Source organism: Saccopteryx bilineata, chromosome 12 (assembly GCF_036850765.1).
Source record: "Saccopteryx bilineata isolate mSacBil1 chromosome 12, mSacBil1_pri_phased_curated, whole genome shotgun sequence".
In the NCBI taxonomy this organism is placed as follows: Eukaryota; Metazoa; Chordata; class Mammalia; order Chiroptera; family Emballonuridae; genus Saccopteryx; species Saccopteryx bilineata.
In genome coordinates this window covers 27,049,077-27,061,913 of record NC_089501.1, presented here as the reverse complement: position 1 = coordinate 27,061,913, position 12,837 = coordinate 27,049,077, and the positions used below count along the sequence as shown (strand labels likewise).

Sequence of the window (12,837 nt, the reverse complement as noted above, 5' to 3'; positions counted from 1 at the left end):
TAAAAATATTCTAAGAAATGAAGTCTAATACAAATATTAAAAAAAGTTACAGCTGCACAGGTGCCACCTTTGAAGATTCGTATGTAGAGGGTCTGATGCCAGGCCCAAGCATCTGTGCAGCCCGAGTTCAGAGCTGCTTTGAAAGGCTGTAGCATGCCTGCCGAGGCACTCCCTGGCAGAGCACCTGCTCCCAGATTCAATTGGCTCCTAGTTGAAATACTAACATTGCTGGTGGGGAATTTTCCTTAAGTGATAGGAAAGTAAGAGTAATAGAGAGACCCTACATTAGGACTATAGGAGGTCTAATTATGCGTCTCACTTGACAGCTGTTTCTTAACTCTAATTAGTGGAATTAGTGGCTGCATTTGTCTGGTTTTGATTTGCTTTGAGCAGTGCCCAGCTTATAGAACGGGCTTGGTAAGTATTAGTTGTAATTATTATCATTATATTTTAAAATATTGATTATAATTTTTAAAGGATCTTATCATTTTTCTTGAATTAAAAAAAATTTAATTACTTTATTATTTTTTTGTGTGTGACAGAGACAGAGAGAGGGACAGACAGACAGGAAGGGAGAGAGATGCGAAGCACCTAGTTACTAATGGCACCCTAGTTGTTCATTGATTGCTTTCTCATATGTGCCTTTACCAGGGGGCTACAGCAAACTAAGTGACCCCTTACTCAAGCTAGCGACCTTGGGCTCAAGCTGGTGAGCCTTGCTCAAACCAGATGAGCCTGCGCTCAAGCTGGTGACCTCAGGGTTTCAAACATGTGTCCTCCACATCCCAGTCCAATGCTCTATCCACTGTGCCACCTTCTGGTTAGGCTAAAATTTATTTTTTAATTTATTGGATTGATGTGGTTCACCAAACCATACAGGCTTCAAGTATACAACTCAGTATAACACCATCTACACACTGTATAATGCCCCCACCCCTTGCCCCAAGAATTTTTTGAATTTTTGATGAAAATACTTAAATGTTATGCCTTGGATAAATTTCCGGTATTATATTTTACCAATACCTTAGTAGTTTGGAAGGCCCATAATGTAAATACATATCACTTACATATTCATGATGGACTTTATACTTTAAAGACCTTGCTAAGATTAAAAAAACAAACTTTAGTCAATACTTTTGCATTTACAACAAACCCCACAAGATTTAAAAATAACATTTTATATTGATATTTTGAATAAACCCGATTTTTAGTGTCAAATGACTTAGGTTCTTGTTGGAGAGGCATTGACTGTAACCAGTTGAGTTAAAAAGAATATCAAAGATGAATTTATTTACTTTACCACTACAGTAAACTCTAGAAATAGAAATACAGTTGGATTTTGCATTATGAGAAACTACAGTCTGTTTGGTTAGAACAAATGAAGATTAGAGGTTCTTCCTCATAGGCTATAATGTCATTACATTAAGCTTTATTACCAAAGGAAGGCATTTAAAGGACCATGCTTTTTAAACAGCTGAGCAACTGACAAGTATTGGAACTTATAGGAGTGTTTATTATTCCTTATCAATGAGTTAAAGCCAAAAGATAAGCATAATTCCTTGTGTAAAATTTGTGGGCCGGTATTTACATTTCATCAGTAAATGTGATTTGCTTAACAGTTTTCAAGATTCGTAACTAGGGGTTTTGTGAGGCTTTCTGCAGCTGTGTTCCAGAACTTGGTTTTAGGATTACTCTGGAGCCAGCATGCTGGTGAGAAGAGTGGGAACTGGGTTTTGAGGTAGCCTCCTGCAGGCCCGTTCTGCAGGGTGGAGTTGGACCTTTGAGAGGGTATGCCTCTGGTCAGCTAGCTGATTCTTATGTACTGAAAATAGATGAAAACCTCTGGGTTTCAGAAGAAAAATCTACAAATGCCTTAGAAATGCAGGATGTGATTATGGATGAAAGATGAAAAGGTTAATGTTTTATTTTTTAAAACTAAAAATTGGCATTTATTTTCCTGGGGGGTAGGGTAAGACCCTAGCTAATAGACTTAAACCTGTGGTTGACAGTTTGTTTTGCTTGCTTGTTTGTGAATAATGTTGGTAGCAGGATTTTTGTTGTTTTTTGCCATTTTCCACGTAGCATGAAGATGAAACATCTTTCTCTATCTTGTCTGTGATCAAAACTTACCTGATTGCTTACAAGAGGAATTGTGTTTTCAGTTAAGAATTCTAAAACATTTCAAAACACAGCAGACTGGGGTAGGAAAAATCCTATTTGAATACTGCATTTAGACTTGGAAGCATTGTGCTTATGAAATAGGGTCTTAGTGTAATGTATAAGAAGGGCAACTCCTGTGTCCTTGAAAAGTTAATGAAGTTCTGTGCATGATTTTATTAAAGGAGAGCCTACAAGCTTCTAGCTACATTAAGATTTCCTTTAAAATTAAAATTAAAATTTGTTAACGGTTACTAGAGGGTATTGTGCAGTCTCTTCTGGCCTAGTGTGTGTTTTGGTTTTAGTAACAGCCTTTTTATCTTTATTTCTGGTGTCTAAAACTATATTGAATAATTATTTTATGTCATTCATGTCAATAACACTGAGAAATTTTCCCAGTGCTCTGTCGTAATCCCCTGCATCTTATGGAATGGAAACGAAATAGAGATTCTATAATGAGCTGTGAGAGGGTTTTCTTTTTCTCCATTCCCTTCTGTAGCCTAGTCTTGAAGGAATACTAGAGAAGAAAAAACTTTTTTATGATTCTTTGTAACGATTTATAACAAACCTCCAGGCTTATATAGCTTTGATAATGCATGTTTGTGTCTGTGTGTCTTCAGTGGATATACATATATATAGTTTGCCTGGTCACTAATGAAAATTAATGTTGAGAATTTTTTCAGCTATAAAAAGGAAGATACATATGTGTATATACATGTACATGTATAAGTGTGTGTAAATACACACATTTATTTTATATATAATATACACATATCTTTTTGGAGTAATTGGAAAAACTTTTTCAACTGTATGTTAATAATCATGAACACTTGAAATCTTGCTTTACTATAAACGACTCATTTACCTCTGGAATTAACTTTTTAGCACATATACTCTAAGTCACTGGATGTGGTTTCTTCCTTTATTTTGGTGTTTGAGTGAACTTTGGGCCACGGGTATGTTAACAGCTCACTTAGATTAGTAGGAAAAGGATGATCTGATAAATGATGGCCTTAAACTATTTAAGACACTGTTTTCCCTTTTGTGTGGTTTTCTTTGGTTTCCTCCACCTTCCCTGATAATGTATCAGTTGTTGTGTTTGTTCTTTGCATACCTTTCTTTCCTTGGCCTTTTATATTTGCAGTGTAGTTTAGAACTAGCGCAAATACATAGTTGAAGGGTGTAATGTATGGATCACATTGTGTACTTCCCAGAACTGTCTCCCGCAGTACACAATGACTGCAGTGTGGAGGAACCTACCCGGAGACAGTGATGGTGTTTTATGGAACGCCAGTGGTGTGTGGCATCGACTGCAATCTGCCGGGTAAGCAGTTGCACAAATTCCTCCAAGTTGAGAGGCCTCCAGAAATGTCATGTTTTGGCCTCAATAAGGAATGCACAAATAACAGCACAGGCATGGGGGACTTAGCTCAGTGTCTCAGATTCCAGCCTACCTTTCTTCAGCTGTGTCTGCTGTAGATTGCTTTTGCATACATCCCCGCCCCTTTTTTTAAAGTTCCCCAAAGCTAGTTTTTCAATCCTTGAATAATATACTTTAAACCCATCTTAATTGTCTTGTTTTGTCTCTCTGTTTGGGATATCTCTAATTATTATGTATTTATCTTTAATTGAATTTATTCAGTTAACATGGGTTAATAAAATTATGTAGGTTTCAGGGGTACAATTCTACAGCGCATCGTCTGTATATTGTATTGTGTGTTCAGTACCTCGTGTCGTTTCCCTTTCCTTCCATCAATTATACAGTCTTTTAAAGGGAAAATAAATCTGATATCTGAGCAGTAGATTGGAGGACTTCTTTTTTTAAGTTTTCAACCCATTGATTTTTACAATGTTGGGCAGTGGTGTAAGTGGGGCGAGAGAGATGCTGAGTAGAGAAAACAAATTGTAAAGCTTATTGGCATTTAGTATAAAAGTAACCATTCTCTTTGAAGTGTACTTGGCAAGTTTTATTAACAGTTGTATGGGTTTGTTTAATTACTTGGTGCTACATTACCAGATTAGAGATTTGCACAAGTTGTACTCTAGAACAGTGGTCCCCAACCTTTTTTGGGCTACGGACCGGTTTAATGTCAGAAAATATTTTTATGGACCGGCCTTTAGGGTGGGACAGTTAAATGTATCACGTGACCGAAACAAGTGTCAAGAGTGAGTCTTAGACAGATGTAACAGAGGGAATCTGGTCATTTTTAAAAAATAAAACATCGTTCAGACTTAAATATAAATAAAACGGAAATAATGTAAGTTATTTATTTTTTCTCTGCGGATCAGTACCAAATGGCCCACAGACCAGTACCGGTCCGTGGCCCAAAAAAGGTTGGGGACCACTGCTCTAGAAAGATTGTGCCTAAGAAGGGATACAAAGCAAAGGCATACTTAAGGTTGTAAGAGAAGATTAAGAGTCAGATGGATGTCTTGCTAAAGGAATGTGTAGAGATTCTGCGAAGCCCCATTGTCCCCTTCTGTGTAAAGGTGGAACGTTTCTGCTTTTCTCATTCCTCTAGTTCCTAAGAAATATTTGGACATGCTCTAAATTAATTACTAAGGAAGTTTAAGTACATTGTAGAATTGTGAAAATAAAATGTAGGTCTGTGACTATTCTTACCTAGAATCTGTCTGGCAGTGTGTGTTTGGTTTAGTTCCCTGATTATCTATGGGTTGGTAGTCCGTGAGCTAGAGACCCAGTTGATTGCATAAGACGACGAGTCTAAGGCCTGAATTCTAGACTCCGACTCTACCAACTTTCTGGCTGGCTTCGTGGCACCAAGCCATTCCATCCAACAGCTACCTTGGCCTACTGGTGAGCTAGTTACTTAACGAGGTGCTGCCATAGCACATACTGTTGCTTAAAAACTAGTTTCCAAACGTAATAAATCTCAAAAGGAGAGTGTAAGAGTAAGTAGTATAGATGTGAAGTAAAGTGCTTTGAAGGAGAAAGATGAATATTTAGAGACTGTGGAATAGTCTTCATCAGGAAGGAATATTTAGAGATTTATCTAGCAATAGGGTTTCAACAGTTGAAAATAAATCAGTTATAAAATAAATTCCTTGGCAAATCAGTCCGCTTTATCTAGGTCAGTACCCCCAAATTGCTGTCACAGCTAGTGAACAGGTATGTATGTACTGGTGTCGTCGATACAGAATATCTATGACTCTGCCTGCCTAACAAATGTATATTTGCAGTACACTCATGCAATAGAATTAAAGTTTATAAAAAAATCAAAACAATAATAATAGGAGAAAATAAGAATTCAATTCTTTAAAAGAAACCCAGGAAATAAGACTGAAAAGTTAGATCAACTAAACTCTCTGTGACCTCAGTTTTCTCATTTGTGAAATGAGATTGGATGACATAACTGTGAAAGTTCTTTAATCGTATTTAAAATCAATTATTATTTTTAGAACAGCTCAGAACGGTCCTGTGATTTCAGCTGCTTTTTAATGAATTCATTTAATTTGCCAGACACTTTATAAGTGCTTTAAAATATACTTTATTTAATTCTCTTATTATCATTGTAAGGTGTTTTTTAAAGAGCGGAAACTAAAGCATAGCAAAGTTGAATAACTTGTCTAAGGCTACACAGCTATTAAGAGGTAGGGCTAATGATCTGAATTCTCTTATGAGCTGTGTCTTGGTTCCTCTCCCCCAAGTGATGAGAGTTATTATTTATGGAGTGTGTTGTGAGCCATAGGTCATATTACTGTCAGAGCCTAGGCAGGCAAGTTTGATTGCAGGTGAGTACTTGTAAAAAAATAACTTGGGACATTTAATATGTAACATTTAACATGTGTCTCTTGATAATCTGGTATGTTTTCTTTAAGAAGAAATAAGCCATTTTGTTTGCCTTTTTCAGTTAGCTTCCAAAAGCTGATCTGTTTTGGATTTTTTTTTTTGTATAACATGCCTGGGTTTTCTGTTATAATTTTCTTTCCTAGCTCATGCTTCTTTCCTTCTGGTCTTGATGGCTTTGTTCTATTTTTTAAATTTTATTTTATGAGTATTTGTTAAAAAGAAAATTGCCCATTTCTTTGGGCTTTCTTAATTTGTACATTTCTCTTCTGACCTTGCTTGGAGGGGCGTGGCCCAGGAAGACCAGCCACTCCTTGTTACTACATCCCTTCTTCCTTCAAGCTGAGGAGTCTAAGGGTAAATTGGAGATAGTAATCATACCTGACCTGCTTCACTCTCATTTGTCACCATGAGCATTAGATGGGATAATACCTTGGGGGTCGCCCTTTGTCCTTCTTTTTTATGTAGAAATTAAATTTAATGGGGTGTCATCGATCAATAAGCGTACGTAGGTTCAGGTGAACATCTCTGTAGCATTTGAACTCTTGATTGTGTTGTGTGCTCATCATCACCCAAAGTCAGATCATTTTCCGTCATCATATATTTATCCTTCTTTTCTTCCCTCCCCCTGGTAACCACTTCACTGTTACCTGTGTCTGTGAGTCTCAGTTTTACATCCCACCCATGTGGGGTATATATTTGTGTCTCTTTACTCCCCTCCCCCCACCTGTGTCGCTGTGGCTAGCTGCATAACGACTTTTAAAAAATCTTAGTCTCAAATTTTCTCCATGTGCAATTTTATGTTTGAGACTAAAAGTAGTTGTATTTTACTATTTTGTTCTTTTCTTCTCTTTCTTGTTGACCTTTTTAGGTTTATTTTTATATTATCATAAAGTTTTTGGGAGTACCAATAGATTTTTATTAATATAAATAAAATTTTTTTTATAACTTTTTTATTTTCAGTCATTCTCTTATTCATCTGGACATAGTAAGTTGTCTATTTTATTCTCTTTTTTCTTAATTTAATGTTTTCAGAGTATCATTGGATTTTTATTCTTTTAATGTAATTTTTAATATTTTTACAATTCTTTCTTATTTATTTATTTATTTATTTATTTTTACAGAGACAGGGAGTGAGTCAGAGAGAGGGATAGACAGGGACAGACAGACAGGAATGGGAGAGATGAGAAGCATCAATCATTAGTTTTCCATTGCACGTTGCAACACCTTAGTTTTTCATTGATTGCTTTCTCATATGTGCCTTGACCGTGAGCCTTCAGCAGACCAAGTAACCCCTTGCTGGAGCCAGTGACCTTGGGTTCAAGCTGGTGGGCTTTTGCTCAAACCAGATGATCCTGCGCTCAAGCTCGCAACCTCGAGGTCTCGAACCTGGGTCCTCTGCATTCCAGTCCGACGCTCTATCCACTGTGCCACCACCTGGTCAGGCACAATTCTTGCTTATTTCCGGTCATTCTCTTAAAATTTTTTGTGAACATTCTTTCTAAAGGACTTTTCTCTTTTATAAAAAGTAATGGTGTTTTACATACTTTTTTGAATGCTCATTGTTTTCTAATATTTCATTCTGGTTTCTGTAGCTAATCATTTTAGAAACAAGCCCTTTTATTATAAATATTTTTAAATAATGCATGTCAAAACCTCTGAAGTATAAATAATTAATTAATGGAAAAAGTTATTATAGATTAATAGATTTTCTTTCTTTTTTTTTTTTGTATTTTTCTGAAGTTGGAAACAGGGAGGCAGTCAGACAGACTCCCACATGCGCCCGACTGGGATCCACCCGGCATGCCCACCAGGGGGCAATGCTCTACCCATCTGGGGCATTGTTCTGTTGCAACCAGAGCCATTCTAGCGCCTGAGGCAGAGGCCACAGAGCCATCTTCAGCGCCCGGGCCAACTTTGCTCCAGTGGAGCCTCGCTGTGGGAGGGGAAGAGAGAGACAGAGAGGAAGGAGAGGGGGAGGGGTGAAGAAGCAGATGGGCGCCTCTCCTGTGTGCCCTGGGCGGGAATCGAACCTGGGACTCCTGCACGCCAGGCTGACGCTCTACCATTGAGTCAACTGGCTAGGGCCGATTTTATTTCACCTGGAAAGAACCGTTCAGTTTATTTTGAGAGGTTTAGCATTTATCAACCATTATGTCTTTATATATTGCCTCTCCCTTATACTCTTCTCTTTATCTAGAATTCTAATAAGATATATGTAAATCTGATTGTCTGAAAATTCTTGAATATTTTTTATCTATTTGTGTTTCTGTGTACTCTGGGTAGTATTTTTCGTATCTATTAGTTCACTGGTTTTCTCTTGAGCTGTGTCAAACCCTGTTCATTTGGATTATCATTTAATTATAGTTTTTATATATAGATATTCTAGTTGATTCTTTTTACAATCTAATTTATAATTTTTCCTTGATGACATTTAAAAATTTTATTTATTACCCTGGCTGGTTTGCTCCGTGGTAGAGTGTTGGCCTGGTGTGTGGAAGCCTCAGGTTCAATTCCTGGCCAGGGCACATAGGAGAAGCACCCATCTGCTTCTCCACCCTTCCACCTCTCTTTTCTCTCTGTCTCTCTCTTCCCCAGTCAAGGCTCCATTGGAGCAAAGTTGGCCTGGGCATTGAGGATGGTGCCATATCCTCTACCTCAGGCACTAGAATGGCTCTGGTTGCAATGGAGCAATGCCCCAGATGGGCAGAGCATTGCCCTCTGGTGGCCAGGCCGGGAGGATCCTGGTTGGGCACATGTGGGAGTCTGTCTCTCTGTCTCCCTGCTTCTCACTTCAGAAAAATACAAAAAAATTTATTTATTTACTTGAATATATAAAACATACTTATTTTGTGTTCTGTACATGAAAAGTTCTATTATTTCCAGTCTCTGAAGATCTGATTCTGATACCATGTCTCTCAATAATAGTAACTGGTTTCCTTGTGTTTGATTTTTGATTATATTTGTTTAGATTTTATCTATGGGAATCATTTGCTTTTTCCAGAGAGCTGGGCACATCTAATCCTGTACCACTGTAAACTGAATTCTCTTTTATGGCATTTTTTAATAAAAAAAAAGTTAATTCCAGTCTCTAAATCTGCAGAAGGACCAGATCATCGTAATTCTCTGTCTCCTTTCTTGAGCTATGTTCTTTTGAACAATAAGTCTGCTGTGGAATAAGTTAATGTTTTATTATTTTTTTAGCAAGAGAAAATAACCAAAATTTACAATACATACACATACACATGTATGGGAACTCTGCATACAGACTCAGAGAGCCCTGTACTGTAAGCAGAATTTTCATTTCCCGCTCTACTCCCCTTTTGTGGCTAGTGGGAATATGTGTATGGAGCACCTAATGGAGCCAATGGAACATATTTTGGCAAATACAAGTCTGCTTCTTGATGCCCTTGGCTTTTGTTTACTGGCTTCTCATTATTGTTTCCTCTGCTCTATGACTGTGTGTGTGTGTGTGTATGTGTGTGTGTGTGTGTGTGTGTGTGTGTATGCCTGTCTTATATTTAAACATGCGGGAAGATGTAATTGCATATAGTAATCTTACCCTCAGAGTAAGACATTGTCTTTGGGTAGAGGTCTTGTATCAGGCTCTCTCATAGGCCATTGATTGTTTTTGTCTTTGGATCAGTTGGACAGGTATCTAGATGTCCAAAGTGGTAGATTAAAAGAACTTTTTTTGAAGTGGTGAGTTGTGCTTCTTTTTTATTTTTTGTCTTGGCCAGTTGAATAAAGTTCTTGAGACCATGTATATCTTATTTATTGGTGTTTTTCCAGTATTATACCATCAGAATTGATACATATTAGATGTTGGATCAATGTATATTAAGCCTTGTAGACTGAAAAGCCCTCGTAGTCATCAGAGAGTAGGACAGCAAGTATAGCTATCAGTCAAATTGCATGGGCTTGTCCATTATGGATGGATTCCTTTTTTCATCTCACAGTATCCTCCAGTATCTTGGAAATAAAAATTGGCTCTGTCAGACTCTAAACATTCAAAGTGAAACTTAAGTTCTTTTGAATATGCTGTTTCTCTGCGTTAAAATTTATTTCCTTTTTTAAGATTCATTTCAGATGTCACAGTTGTGGTGAAACTATGATTTTTCTCACATATTCATTGCATTCTTGGTGTTCCCATAATTTTTCCTACATGCATCTTTCAGCACATACCTCACAGTATTGTTGCAATTTTTGTCTTTCTAGCCAGACTTTGTGTTCATTAAGGGTGGGGATGCTGAATGGAAGCTTAAGTGGCTTGTGTGTGCAGTTAAGATCTTATCAAGCATTTAAAATATCTGTTTCCTGGAGAGTGAAGGAGAAAATAGTAGAGAAGCAATCTGAGCATCTCTACTAGCTAGGTAGACATTACATTTTGGCATTTTTTTTAGATACAAGCTAGTGAAAGAACAGTTGGGAATGGAATTCAGTTATGACTGAGTACTTAGTTTCATACTTGGACATTAGCTATCTTACTGGGTTTATCTGACCCTCACAGTGAGCTGTGAGATAGTTATGATCTCACATGGCACCTTATTTTAAGGCGACTAAGTGGTTTGTCCATTGTCACATTTGTGCTTACAACATGTTGAATGAGGGAGAGACTGGCTCTGACTCCAGCTCATGCTGATGCCCCACTATGCTGCCCTGCCTACCAACACAGCATTGTGGTGGTGAGCTTGCGGATGTCTTCCTCTTAATCTTTTACGGGAATTCTGTCCATGAGAGCATGTTTCTATTTTTGAAACAGAAACCAGTGAGAAAGTATGATTTGTTAACGAAAATTGACTTTTCACCAGTGTTGAAATGTGTTTTCTCTTTGAACTGAGGTATATATAGTCATCAATTGTCTTAAATATCTTTCTTACCCTAGTTTCAAATAGCATTATAACCAAATGAAATAGTATGACTCTTTTGACTGTGTCACATTTCTCCACGATGTCTGAAGCTACTTAGTTTCAGTAGTTAGCTTTTTTAAAAAGAGTTGTCACTTATAGTGAGAGTTTTCATAGAAATGAAGTTTGTTTGAGAACTGTATCTGACGGTCAACTTTCTATATAAGCTTTCATTGATTCTTCAGTATCTTTCTAATTAAGAAGATGATTCTGTTTTATAGTTGATAAAATGTCCTGTGACTCATTTGTACCTCTTAATACATGCATAGTGGGTGATATCTAAGTAGGTAATAGTTTGTTCCTTTTGTTATTTGAGATAGGAAAGTTCCTAATTACAAAGCAGGCACTGAAGTTAGAGCTCTGGTCAGTGGAATGTGAGCTTCAATGTCACCTCATTTAAAGTAAGTATGTTACATATAGGTTTTTAGTTGATTCAACAGGTTTTTTTTTTCTAGCGCCTGGTATGCTGGGCAGTCTTCTACTTACTGGAGGTTCAGGAGTGGACAATGTTGCTGAAATTTAGTGAGAGAAAGCAAATTCTATCTTAGATTACTGATTACCTTTAAAATATTCTTTGCTGTATTTTGCAACCAGATTTCTTCACATCTACTTTAGAATCCTATAAAGAAGAGACAATAGGTTTTAATGCACATTTAAGAAAGTAATTGTCATTATGTAAGCCACTTTATTCTCATAAAGTTAATTTAAAATACCTCCACACTCAGAGTTTTTATTATATAGATTTATAATTGCAGGTAGACCAGATAATAAAATTTAGAATCTTTTGTTGTAAAAGCTTAAATCAAAATTTTATCTGATTGAAATTAGTCATTTTTCGTGTTACAAAACCCTCCGGCTTATCAACAGTAGGAGCGTGTGTTGATGAAGCATTTTCTATATGCCCTGAGGTGTTCTAGGCGCAGCACCGTTTACGTATTACAGCTCATCTAGTACTGCCCATATCCTTGGTGGGGGATTCTGTTGTTCTCCTTTCACGGTTGTGCAAATTAAGGCAGTTAGAAGTTGTGGCTTGTCCCTGGTCACAAAGTTTGCAAATAATGGAGATGCATTCAGAACTTTGATATTTGGAATCCAGATCCCAGTACTCTTATTTGTATGTACTTTAAATATGTACACATATAAACATATCTATCTTACATGTACTTGGTAGTTTTCTGCATATGTAGTGGTATGGATAGCGCGTTGCTTGTTATGTTGAAAGAATGTAATCTGTGTGGCTTTCTTCCTCTTTCCTCTATTACTTGATGTAATTTTTTTCTTCTTAAGAAATATTACTACTAAAGGTTTAATAATAAAAGTTCCAGATTCTCCTTTGCAAGCCTTTCAGGCATGAATTTCCTACCTCCACCCCCACAAAGAGGAGGGAGAAAAGGTTAGGGGAGAGAAACAAGCCTGTGAATTGTGTTTCTGTGAAGACTATCTTTTGAAGCCCCTTATCACAGTTGTACTAATTTGAAATTAAAATGTCTTTTATATCTTATTGCAGTTTTAGAGGTACACGTGTGGGAAACATTAATTTTCATACACTGGTGAACTAACAAGGATACATTCTGACAGTGTGAGGACATTCATCTTGAGGATGGAACAGTCTGACGACTCGTTCACTTTCACGTGCAGTCCAGTGGTTGCTCCCATCAGTGCAGGGGAAGGAGAAGTGTGACCTGACCTTGCAGTTGGGTATTCACAGGGGTGTGCATCTTAATTGGAAATGAGTCACCATTTTATGCTTTGCCATTGATTGGACAATGAGCTTTTCTTTATGGCTTTCAAAGGCTTTTACAGCTCTGTTGATAGCAGCTTTTTAAATTAAAAACACAAAATACAAACTAAGGCAAACACATGTTAAATCCTTAGGAGCAACTGATTTATTGTCCCAGTTTCATTACCTTCTATTTTTAAACTTTGTTTTAAAGAGTGAATGCCATATTCTCAAAAAAAAAAACA

General features: G+C 37.1%; 1 protein-coding gene across 18 annotated transcripts in view; it reads left to right on the top strand.

The window, feature by feature from the left end:
• The window catches only part of EPB41L2 (erythrocyte membrane protein band 4.1 like 2), a 232,103-nt gene that overhangs the window by 126,678 nt on the left and 92,588 nt on the right, over nt 1–12,837 (top strand). The gene's annotated exons all lie outside the window — the stretch shown is intronic.